Here is a 12,027-nt window from a genome sequence, read left to right as displayed (position 1 = left end):
CTCAAATGAACGCAAATGCAATATCATAAATCCAAAGAGACAAATCAAGAAAAGATATCCAAAAAATGGGCCGCCTCAATTTTTGCTCCATAACTCGTGTACTACCCCTACGAGGATTATTCGGAAACCCAGTCCCATTCGTTTCAACCCAAATTCACTTTCCGACGACTCCAAATGAACGCAATTACAATATAATAAATTTGTAGGGACAAATCATGGAAAGATATCCAAAATATGGGTCGTGTCAATTTTCGCTCCATACCTCGTGTACAACCCCCTACGAGGATTATTGGGAAACCAAATTCCATTCGATTGAACTCCGATTCACTTACCGACGACCCCAAATGAATGCAAATGCAATATCATAAATCCATAGGGACAAATTATGAAAAGATATCCAAAAAATGGGCCGCCTCAATTTTCGCTCCACACCTCGTGTACTACCCAAGTTCCATTCGTTTCAACTCATATTCACTTCCCGATGACCCCAAATGAACGCAAATGGAATATCATAAATCCATAGGGATAAATCTTAAAAAGATATCCATAAAACGGGCCACCTCAAGTTTCGCTCCAGACCTCATGTACTACCCCCTAAGAGGAATATTGGGAAACCAAGTTCCATTCGTTTCAACTCATATTCACTTCCCGATGACCCCAAATGAACGCAAATGCAAAATCATAAATCCATTGGGACAAATCATAAAAAGATATCCAAAAAATGGGCCGCCTCAATTTTCGCTCCATACCTCGTGTACTACCCCCTACGAGGAATATTCGGAAACCGGGTTCCATTCTTTTCAGCTCTGATTCACTTCCGGATGACTCCAATTGAATGCGAATGCAATTTTATAAATCCATAGGAAAAATTATGAAAATATATCCAAAAAATGGGCAGCCTCAATTTTCGCTCCGTAGCTCGTGTACTACCCCCTACTAGGAATATTGGGAAACCAGGTTCCATTCGTTTCAACTCTGATTCACATTCCGACGACCCCAAATGAACGCGAATGCAATATCATAAATCCATATGGAAAAATTATGAAAAGTAATCCAAAAAATGGGTCGCCTCAATTTTCGCTCCATACCTCATGTGCTACCCTCTACGAGGATTATTCGGAAACCAAGTTCCATTCGTTTCAACTCCTATTTACTTCCGGACGACCCCAAATGAACGCAAATGCAATATCATAAATCCATAGGGACAAATTCTGAAAAGATATCCAAAAAACGGGCCGCCTCAATTTTCGCTCCATACCTCGTTTACTACCCCTTACGAGGATTATTCGAAAACCGGGTTCCATTCTTTTCAGCTCCGATTCACTTCCAGACGACTCCAAATGAAAGCGAATGCAATTTCATAAATCCATAGGGAAAAATTATGAAAATATATCCAAAAAAACGGGCACCCTCAATTTTCGCTTTGTAGCTCATGTACTACCCCCTACGAGGATTATTCGGAAACCCAGATCCATTCGTTTCAACTCCGATTCACTTCCCGATGACCCCAAATGAACGCAAATGCAATATCATAAATCCATAGGGACAAATTATGAAAAGATATCCAAAAAATGGGCCGCCTCAATTTTCGCTCCACACCTCGTGTACTACCCAAGTTCCATTCGTTTCAACTCATATTCACTTCCCGATGACCCCAAATGAATGCAAATGCAATATCATAAATCCATAGGGATAAATCTTAAAAAGATATCCATAAAACGGGCCACCTCAAGTTTCGCTCCAGACCTCGTGTACTACCCCCTAAGAGGAATATTGGGAAACCAAGTTCCATTCGTTTCAACTCATATTCACTTCCCGATGACCCCAAATGAACGCAAATGCAATATCATAAATCCATAGTGACAAATCATAAAAAGATATCCAAAAAATAGGCCGCCTCTATTTTCGCTCCATACCTCGTGTACTACCCCCTACGAGGAATATTCGGAAACCGGGTTCCATTCTTTTCAGCTCCGATTCACTTCCAGACGACTCCAAATGAACGCGAATGCAATTTTATAAATCCATAGGGAAAAATTATGAAAATATATCCAAAAAATGGGCAACCTCAATTTTCGCTCCGTAGCTCGTGTACTACCCCCTACTAGGAATATTGGGAAACCAAGTTCCATTCGTTTCAACTCTGATTCACATTCCGACGACCCCAAATGAACGCGAATGCAATATCATAAATCCATATGGACAAATTATGAAAAGTAATCCAAAAAACGGGTCGCCTCAATTTTCGCTCCATACCTCATGTGCTACCCCCTACGAGGATTATTCGGAAACGAAGTTCCATTCGTTTCAACTCCGATTTACTTCCGGACGACCCCAAATGAACGCAAATGCAATATCATAAATCCATAGGGACAAATTCTGAAAAGATATCCAAAAAACGGGCCGCCTCAATTTTCACTCCATACCTCGTTTACTACCCCTTACGAGGATTATTCGAAAACCGGGTTCCATTCTTTTCAGCTCTGATTCACTTCCAGACGACTCCAAATGAAAGCGAATGCAATTTCATAAATCCATAGGGACAAATTATGAAAATATATCCAAAAAATGGGCACCCTCAATTTTCGCTTTGTAGCTCATGTACTACCCCCTACGAGGATTATTAGGAAACCCAGTTCCATTCGTTTCAACTCCGATTCACTTCCCGACGACCCCAAATGAACGCAAATGCAATATCATAAATGCATAGGGACAAATTATGAAAAGATATCCAAAAAATGGGCCGCCTCAATTTTTGCTCCATACCTCGTGTACTACCCCCTACGAGGATTATTCGAAAACAAAGTTTCATTCGTTTCAACTCAGATTCACTTCCCGACGACCTCAAATGAACGCAAATGCAATATCATAAATCCAAAGAGACAAATCAAGAAAAGATATCCAAAAAATGGGCCGCCTCAATTTTTGCTCCATAACTCGTGTACTACCCCTACGAGGATTATTCGGAAACCCAGTCCCATTCGTTTCAACCCAAATTCACTTTCCGACGACTCCAAATGAACGCAATTACAATATAATAAATTTGTAGGGACAAATCATGGAAAGATATCCAAAATATGGGTCATGTCAATTTTCGCTCCATACCTCGTGTACAACCCCCTACGAGGATTATTGGGAAACCAAATTCCATTCGGTTGAACTCCGATTCACTTACCGACGACCCCAAATGAATGCAAATGCAATATCATAATTCCATAGGGACAAATTATGAAAAGATATCCAAAAAATGGGCCGCCTCAATTTTCGCTCCACACCTCGTGTACTACCCAAGTTCCATTCGTTTCAACTCATATTCACTTCCCGATGACCCCAAATGACCGCAAATGCAATATCATAAATCCATAGGGATAAATCTTAAAAAGATATCCATAAAACGGGCCACCTCAAGTTTCGCTCCAGACCTCGTGTACTACCCCCTAAGAGGAATATTGGGAAACCAAGTTCCATTCGTTTCAACTCATATTCACTTCCCGATGACCCCAAATGAACGCAAATGCAAAATCATAAATCCATTGGGACAAATCATAAAAAGATATCCAAAAAATGGGCCGCCTCAATTTTCGCTCCATACCTCGTGTACTACCCCCTACGAGGAATATTCGGAAACCGGGTTCCATTCTTTTCAGCTCTGATTCACTTCCGGATGACTCCAAATGAATGCGAATGCAATTTTATAAATCCATAGGGAAAAATTATGAAAATATATCCAAAAAATGGGCAGCCTCAATTTTCGCTCCGTAGCTCGTGTACTACCCCCTACTAGGAATATTGGGAAACCAGGTTCCATTCGTTTCAACTCTGATTCACATTCCGACGACCCCAAATGAACACGAATGCAATATCATAAATCCATATGGAAAAATTATGAAAAGTAATCCAAAAAACGGGTCGCCTCAATTTTCGCTCCATACCTCATGTGCTACCCCCTACGAGGATTATTCGGAAACCAAGTTCCATTCGTTTCAACTCCTATTTACTTCCGGACGACCCCAAATGAACGCAAATGCAATATCATAAATCCATAGGGACAAATTCTGAAAAGATATCCAAAAAACGGGCCGCCTCAATTTTCGCTCCATACCTCGTTTACTACCCCTTACGAGGATTATTCGAAAACCGGGTTCCATTCTTTTCAGCTCCGATTCACTTCCAGACGACTCCAAATGAAAGCGAATGCAATTTCATAAATCCATAGGGAAAAATTATGAAAATATATCCAAAAAACGGGCACCCTCAATTTTCGCTTTGTAGCTCATGTACTACCCCCTACGAGGATTATTCGGAAACCCAGATCCATTCGTTTCAACTCCGATTCACTTCCCGATGACCCCAAATGAACGCAAATGCAATATCATAAATCCATAGGGACAAATTATGAAAAGATATCCAAAAAATGGGCCGCCTCAATTTTCGCTCCACACCTCGTGTACTACCCAAGTTCCATTCGTTTCAACTCATATTCACTTCCCGATGACCCCAAATGAATGCAAATGCAATATCATAAATCCATAGGGATAAATCTTAAAAAGATATCCATAAAACGGGCCACCTCAAGTTTCGCTCCAGACCTCGTGTACTACCCCCTAAGAGGAATATTGGGAAACCAAGTTCCATTCGTTTCAACTCATATTCACTTCCCGATGACCCCAAATGAACGCAAATGCAATATCATAAATCCATAGTGACAAATCATAAAAAGATATCCAAAAAATAGGCCGCCTCTATTTTCGCTCCATACCTCGTGTACTACCCCCTACGAGGAATATTCGGAAACCGGGTTCCATTCTTTTCAGCTCCGATTCACTTCCAGACGACTCCAAATGAACGCGAATGCAATTTTATAAATCCATAGGGAAAAATTATGAAAATATATCCAAAAAATGGGAAACCTCAATTTTCGCTCCGTAGCTCGTGTACTACCCCCTACTAGGAATATTGGGAAACCAAGTTCCATTCGTTTCAACTCTGATTCACATTCCGACGACCCCAAATGAACGCGAATGCAATATCATAAATCCATATGGACAAATTATGAAAAGTAATCCAAAAAACGGGTCGCCTCAATTTTCGCTCCATACCTCATGTGCTACCCCCTACGAGGATTATTCGGAAATGAAGTTCCATTCGTTTCAACTCCGATTTACTTCCGGACGACCCCAAATGAACGCAAATGCAATATCATAAATCCATAGGGACAAATTCTGAAAAGATATCCAAAAAACGGGCCGCCTCAATTTTCACTCCATACCTCGTTTACTACCCCTTACGAGGATTATTCGAAAACCGGGTTCCATTCTTTTCAGCTCTGATTCACTTCCAGACGACTCCAAATGAAAGCGAATGCAATTTCATAAATCCATAGGGACAAATTATGAAAATATATCCAAAAAATGGGCACCCTCAATTTTCGCTTTGTAGCTCATGTACTACCCCCTACGAGGATTATTCGGAAACCCAGTTCCATTCGTTTCAACTCCGATTCACTTCCCGACGACCCCAAATGAACGCAAATGCAATATCATAAATGCATAGGGACAAATTATGAAAAGATATCCAAAAAATGGGCCGCCTCAATTTTCGCTCCATACCTCGTGTACTACCCCCTACGAGGATTATTCGAAAACAAAGTTTCATTCGTTTCAACTCAGATTCACTTCCCGACGACCTCAAATGAACGCAAATGCAATATCATAAATCCAAAGAGACAAATCAAGAAAAGATATCCAAAAAATGGGCCGCCTCAATTTTCGCTCCATAACTCGTGTACTACCCCTACGAGGATTATTCGGAAACCCAGTCCCATTCGTTTCAACCCAAATTCACTTTCCGACGACTCCAAATGAACGCAATTACAATATAATAAATTTGTAGGGACAAATCATGGAAAGATATCCAAAATATGGGTCGTGTCAATTTTCGCTCCATACCTCGTGTACAACCCCCTACGAGGATTATTGGGAAACCAAATTCCATTCGGTTGAACTCCGATTCACTTACCGACGACCCCAAATGAATGCAAATGCAATATCATAAATCCATAGGGACAAATTATGAAAAGATATCCAAAAAATGGGCCGCCTCAATTTTCGCTCCACACCTCGTGTACTACCCAAGTTCCATTCGTTTCAACTCATATTCACTTCCCGATGACCCCAAATGAACGCAAATGCAATATCATAAATCCATAGGGATAAATCTTAAAAAGATATCCATAAAACGGGCCACCTCAAGTTTCGCTCCAGACCTCGTGTACTACCCCCTAAGAGGAATATTGGGAAACCAAGTTCCATTCGTTTCAACTCATATTCACTTCCCGATGACCCCAAATGAACGCAAATGCAATATCATAAATCCATAGTGACAAATCATAAAAAGATATCCAAAAAATAGGCCGCCTCTATTTTCGCTCCATACCTCGTGTACTACCCCCTACGAGGAATATTCGGAAACCGGGTTCCATTCTTTTCAGCTCCGATTCACTTCCAGACGACTCCAAATGAACGCGAATGCAATTTTATAAATCCATAGGGAAAAATTATGAAAATATATCCAAAAAATGGGTAACCTCAATTTTCGCTCCGTAGCTCGTGTACTACCCCCTACTAGGAATATTGGGAAACCAAGTTCCATTCGTTTCAACTCTGATTCACATTCCGACGACCCCAAATGAACGCGAATGCAATATCATAAATCCATATGGACAAATTATGAAAAGTAATCCAAAAAACGGGTCGCCTCAATTTTCGCTCCATACCTCATGTGCTACCCCCTACGAGGATTATTCGGAAACGAAGTTCCATTCGTTTCAACTCCGATTTACTTCCGGACAACCCCAAATGAACGCAAATGCAATATCATAAATCCATAGGGACAAATTCTGAAAAGATATCCAAAAAACGGGCCGCCTCAATTTTCACTCCATACCTCGTTTACTACCCCTTACGAGGATTATTCGAAAACCGGGTTCCATTCTTTTCAGCTCTGATTCACTTCCAGACGACTCCAAATGAAAGCGAATGCAATTTCATAAATCCATAGGGACAAATTATGAAAATATATCCAAAAAATGGGCACCCTCAATTTTCGCTTTGTAGCTCATGTACTACCCCCTACGAGGATTATTCGGAAACCCAGTTCCATTCGTTTCAACTCCGATTCACTTCCCGACGACCCCAAATGAACGCAAATGCAATATCATAAATGCATAGGGACAAATTATGAAAAGATATCCAAAAAATGGGCCGCCTCAATTTTCGCTCCATACCTCGTGTACTACCCCCTACGAGGATTATTCGAAAACAAAGTTTCATTCGTTTCAACTCAGATTCACTTCCCGACGACCTCAAATGAACGCAAATGCAATATCATAAATCCAAAGAGACAAATCAAGAAAAGATATCCAAAAAATGGGCCGCCTCAATTTTCGCTCCATAACTCGTGTACTACCCCTACAAGGATTATTCGGAAACCCAGTCCCATTCGTTTCAACCCAAATTCACTTTCCGACGACTCCAAATGAACGCAATTACAATATAATAAATTTGTAGGGACAAATCATGGAAAGATATCCAAAATATGGGTCGTGTCAATTTTCGCTCCATACCTCGTCTACAACCCCCTACGAGGATTATTGGGAAACCAAATTCCATTCGGTTGAACTCAGATTCACTTACCGACGACCCCAAATGAATGCAAATGCAATATCATAAATCCATAGGGACAAATTATGAAAAGATATCCAAAAAATGGGCCGCCTCAATTTTTGCTCCACACCTCGTGTACTACCCAAGTTCCATTCGTTTCAACTCATATTCACTTCCCGATGACCCCAAATGAACGTAAATGCAATATCATAAATCCATAGGGATAAATCTTAAAAAGATATCCATAAAACGGGCCACCTCAAGTTTCGCTCCAGACCTCGTGTACTACCCCCTAAGAGGAATATTGGGAAACCAAGTTCCATTCGTTTCAACTCATATTCACTTCCCGATGACCCCAAATGAACGCAAATGCAAAATCATAAATCCATTGGGACAAATCATAAAAAGATATCCAAAAAATGGGCCGCCTCAATTTTCGCTCCATACCTCGTGTACTACCCCCTACGAGGAATATTCGGAAACCGGGTTCCATTCTTTTCAGCTCTGATTCACTTCCGGATGACTCCAAATAAATGCGAATGCAATTTTATAAATCCATAGGGAAAAATTATGAAAATATATCCAAAAAATGGGCAGCCTCAATTTTCGCTCCGTAGCTCGTGTACTACCCCCTACTAGGAATATTGGGAAACCAGGTTCCATTCGTTTCAACTCTGATTCACATTCCGACGAACCCAAATGAACGCGAATGCAATATCATAAATCCATATGGAAAAATTATGAAAAGTAATCCAAAAAACGGGTCGCCTCAATTTTCGCTCCATACCTCATGTGCTACCCCCTACGAGGATTATTCGGAAACCAAGTTCCATTCGTTTCAACTCCTATTTACTTCCGGACGACCCCAAATGAACGCAAATGCAATATCATAAATCCATAGGGGCAAATTCTGAAAAGATATCCAAAAAATGGGCCGCCTCAATTTTCGCTCCATACCTCGTTTACTACCCCTTACGAGGATTATTCGAAAACCGGGTTCCATTCTTTTCAGCTCCGATTCACTTCCAGACGACTCCAAATGAAAGCGAATGCAATTTCATAAATCCATAGGGAAAAATTATGAAAATATATCCAAAAAATGGGCACCCTCAATTTTCGCTTTGTAGCTCATGTACTACCCCCTACGAGGATTATTCGGAAACCCAGATCCATTCGTTTCAACTCCGATTCACTTCCCGATGACCCCAAATGAACGCAAATGCAATATCATAAATCCATAGGGACAAATTATGAAAAGATATCCAAAAAATGGGCCGCCTCAATTTTCGCTCCACACCTCGTGTACTACCCAAGTTCCATTCGTTTCAACTCATATTCACTTCCCGATGACCCCAAATGAACGCAAATGCAATATCATAAATCCATAGGGATAAATCTTAAAAAGATATCCATAAAACGGGCCACCTCAAGTTTCGCTCCAGACCTCGTGTACTACCCCCTAAGAGGAATATTGGGAAACCAAGTTCCATTCGTTTCAACTCATATTCACTTCCCGATGACCCCAAATGAACGCAAATGCAATATCATAAATCCATAGTGACAAATCATAAAAAGATATCCAAAAAATAGGCCGCCTCTATTTTCGCTCCATACCTCGTGTACTACCCCCTACGATAAATATTCGGAAACAGGGTTCCATTCTTTTCAGCTCCGATTCACTTCCAGACGACTCCAAATGAACGCGAATGCAATTTTATAAATCCATAGGGAAAAATTATGAAAATATATCCAAAAAATGGGCAACCTCAATTTTCGCTCCGTAGCTCGTGTACTACCCCCTACTAGGAATATTGGGAAACCAAGTTCCATTCGTTTCAACTCTGATTCACATTTCGACGACCCCAAATGAACGCGAATGCAATATCATAAATCCATATGGACAAATTATGAAAAGTAATCCAAAAAACGGGTCGCCTCAATTTTCGCTCCATACCTCATGTGCTACCCCCTACGAGGATTATTCGGAAACGAAGTTCCATTCGTTTCAACTCCGATTTACTTCCGGACGACCCCAAATGAACGCAAATGCAATATCATAAATCCATAGGGACAAATTCTGAAAAGATATCCAAAAAACGGGCCGCCTCAATTTTCACTCCATACCTCGTTTACTACCCCTTACGAGGATTATTCGAAAACCGGGTTCCATTCTTTTCAGCTCTGATTCACTTCCAGACGACTCCAAATGAAAGCGAATGCAATTTCATAAATCCATAGGCACAAATTATGAAAATATATCCAAAAAATGGGCACCCTCAATTTTCGCTTTGTAGCTCATGTACTACCCCCTACGAGGATTATTCGGAAACCCAGTTCCATTCGTTTCAACTCCGATTCACTTCCCGACGACCCCAAATGAACGCAAATGCAATATCATAAATGCATAGGGACAAATTATGAAAAGATATCCAAAAAATGGGCCGCCTCAATTTTCGCTCCATACCTCGTGTACTACCCCCTACGAGGATTATTCGAAAACAAAGTTTCATTCGTTTCAACTCAGATTCACTTCCCGACGACCTCAAATGAACGCAAATGCAATATCATAAATCCAAAGAGACAAATCAAGAAAAGATATCCAAAAAATGGGCCGCCTCAATTTTCGCTCCATAACTCGTGTACTACCCCTACGAGGATTATTCGGAAACCCAGTCCCATTCGTTTCAACCCAAATTCACTTTCCGACGACTCCAAATGAACGCAATTACAATATAATAAATTTGTAGGGACAAATCATGGAAAGATATCCAAAATATGGGTCGTGTCAATTTTCGCTCCATACCTCGTGTACAACCCCCTACGAGGATTATTGGGAAACCAAATTCCATTCGGTTGAACTCCGATTCACTTACCGACGACCCCAAATGAATGCAAATGCAATATCATAAATCCATAGGGACAAATTATGAAAAGATATCCAAAAAATGGGCCGCCTCAATTTTCGCTCCACACCTCGTGTACTACCCAAGTTCCATTCGTTTCAACTCATATTCACTTCCCGATGACCCCAAATGAACGCAAATGCAATATCATAAATCCATAGTGACAAATCATAAAAAGATATCCAAAAAATAGGCCGCCTCTATTTTCGCTCCATACCTCGTGTACTACCCCCTATGAGGAATATTCGGAAATCGGGTTCCATTCTTTTCAGCTCCGATTCACTTCCAGACGACTCCAAATGAACGCGAATGCAATTTTATAAATCCATAGGGAAAAATTATGAAAATATATCCAAAAAATGGGCAACCTCAATTTTCGCTCCGTAGCTCGTGTACTACCCCCTACTAGGAATATTGGGAAACCAAGTTCCATTCGTTTCAACTCTGATTCACATTCCGACGACCCCAAATGAACGCGAATGCAATATCATAAATCCATATGGACAAATTATGAAAAGTAATCCAAAAAACGGGTCGCCTCAATTTTCGCTCCATACCTCATGTGCTACCCCCTACGAGGATTATTCGGAAACGAAGTTCCATTCGTTTCAACTCCGATTTACTTCCGGACGACCCCAAATGAACGCAAATGCAATATCATAAATCCATAGGGACAAATTCTGAAAAGATATCCAAAAAACGGGCCGCCTCAATTTTCACTCCATACCTCGTTTACTACCCCTTACGAGGATTATTCGAAAACCGGGTTCCATTCTTTTCAGCTCTGATTCACTTCCAGACGACTCCAAATGAAAGCGAATGCAATTTCATAAATCCATAGGCACAAATTATGAAAATATATCCAAAAAATGGGCACCCTCAATTTTCGCTTTGTAGCTCATGTACTACCCCCTACGAGGATTATTCGGAAACCCAGTTCCATTCGTTTCAACTCCGATTCACTTCCCGACGACCCCAAATGAACGCAAATGCAATATCATAAATGCATAGGGACAAATTATGAAAAGATATCCAAAAAATGGGCCGCCTCAATTTTCGCTCCATACCTCGTGTACTACCCCCTACGAGGATTATTCGAAAACAAAGTTTCATTCGTTTCAACTCAGATTCACTTCCCGACGACCTCAAATGAACGCAAATGCAATATCATAAATCCAAAGAGACAAATCAAGAAAAGATATCCAAAAAATGGGCCGCCTCAATTTTCGCTCCATAACTCGTGTACTACCCCTACGAGGATTATTCGGAAACCCAGTCCCATTCGTTTCAACCCAAATTCACTTTCCGACGACTCCAAATGAACGCAATTACAATATAATAAATTTGTAGGGACAAATCATGGAAAGATATCCAAAATATGGGTCGTGTCAATTTTCGCTCCATACCTCGTGTACAACCCCCTACGAGGATTATTGGGAAACCAAATTCCATTCGGTTGA

Source organism: Apium graveolens, chromosome 11 (genome assembly GCF_009905375.1).
Source record: "Apium graveolens cultivar Ventura chromosome 11, ASM990537v1, whole genome shotgun sequence".
In the NCBI taxonomy this organism is placed as follows: Eukaryota; Viridiplantae; Streptophyta; class Magnoliopsida; order Apiales; family Apiaceae; genus Apium; species Apium graveolens.
The sequence above is the reverse complement of the archived record's forward strand: the minus strand, read 5'-3'. Positions refer to the sequence as shown.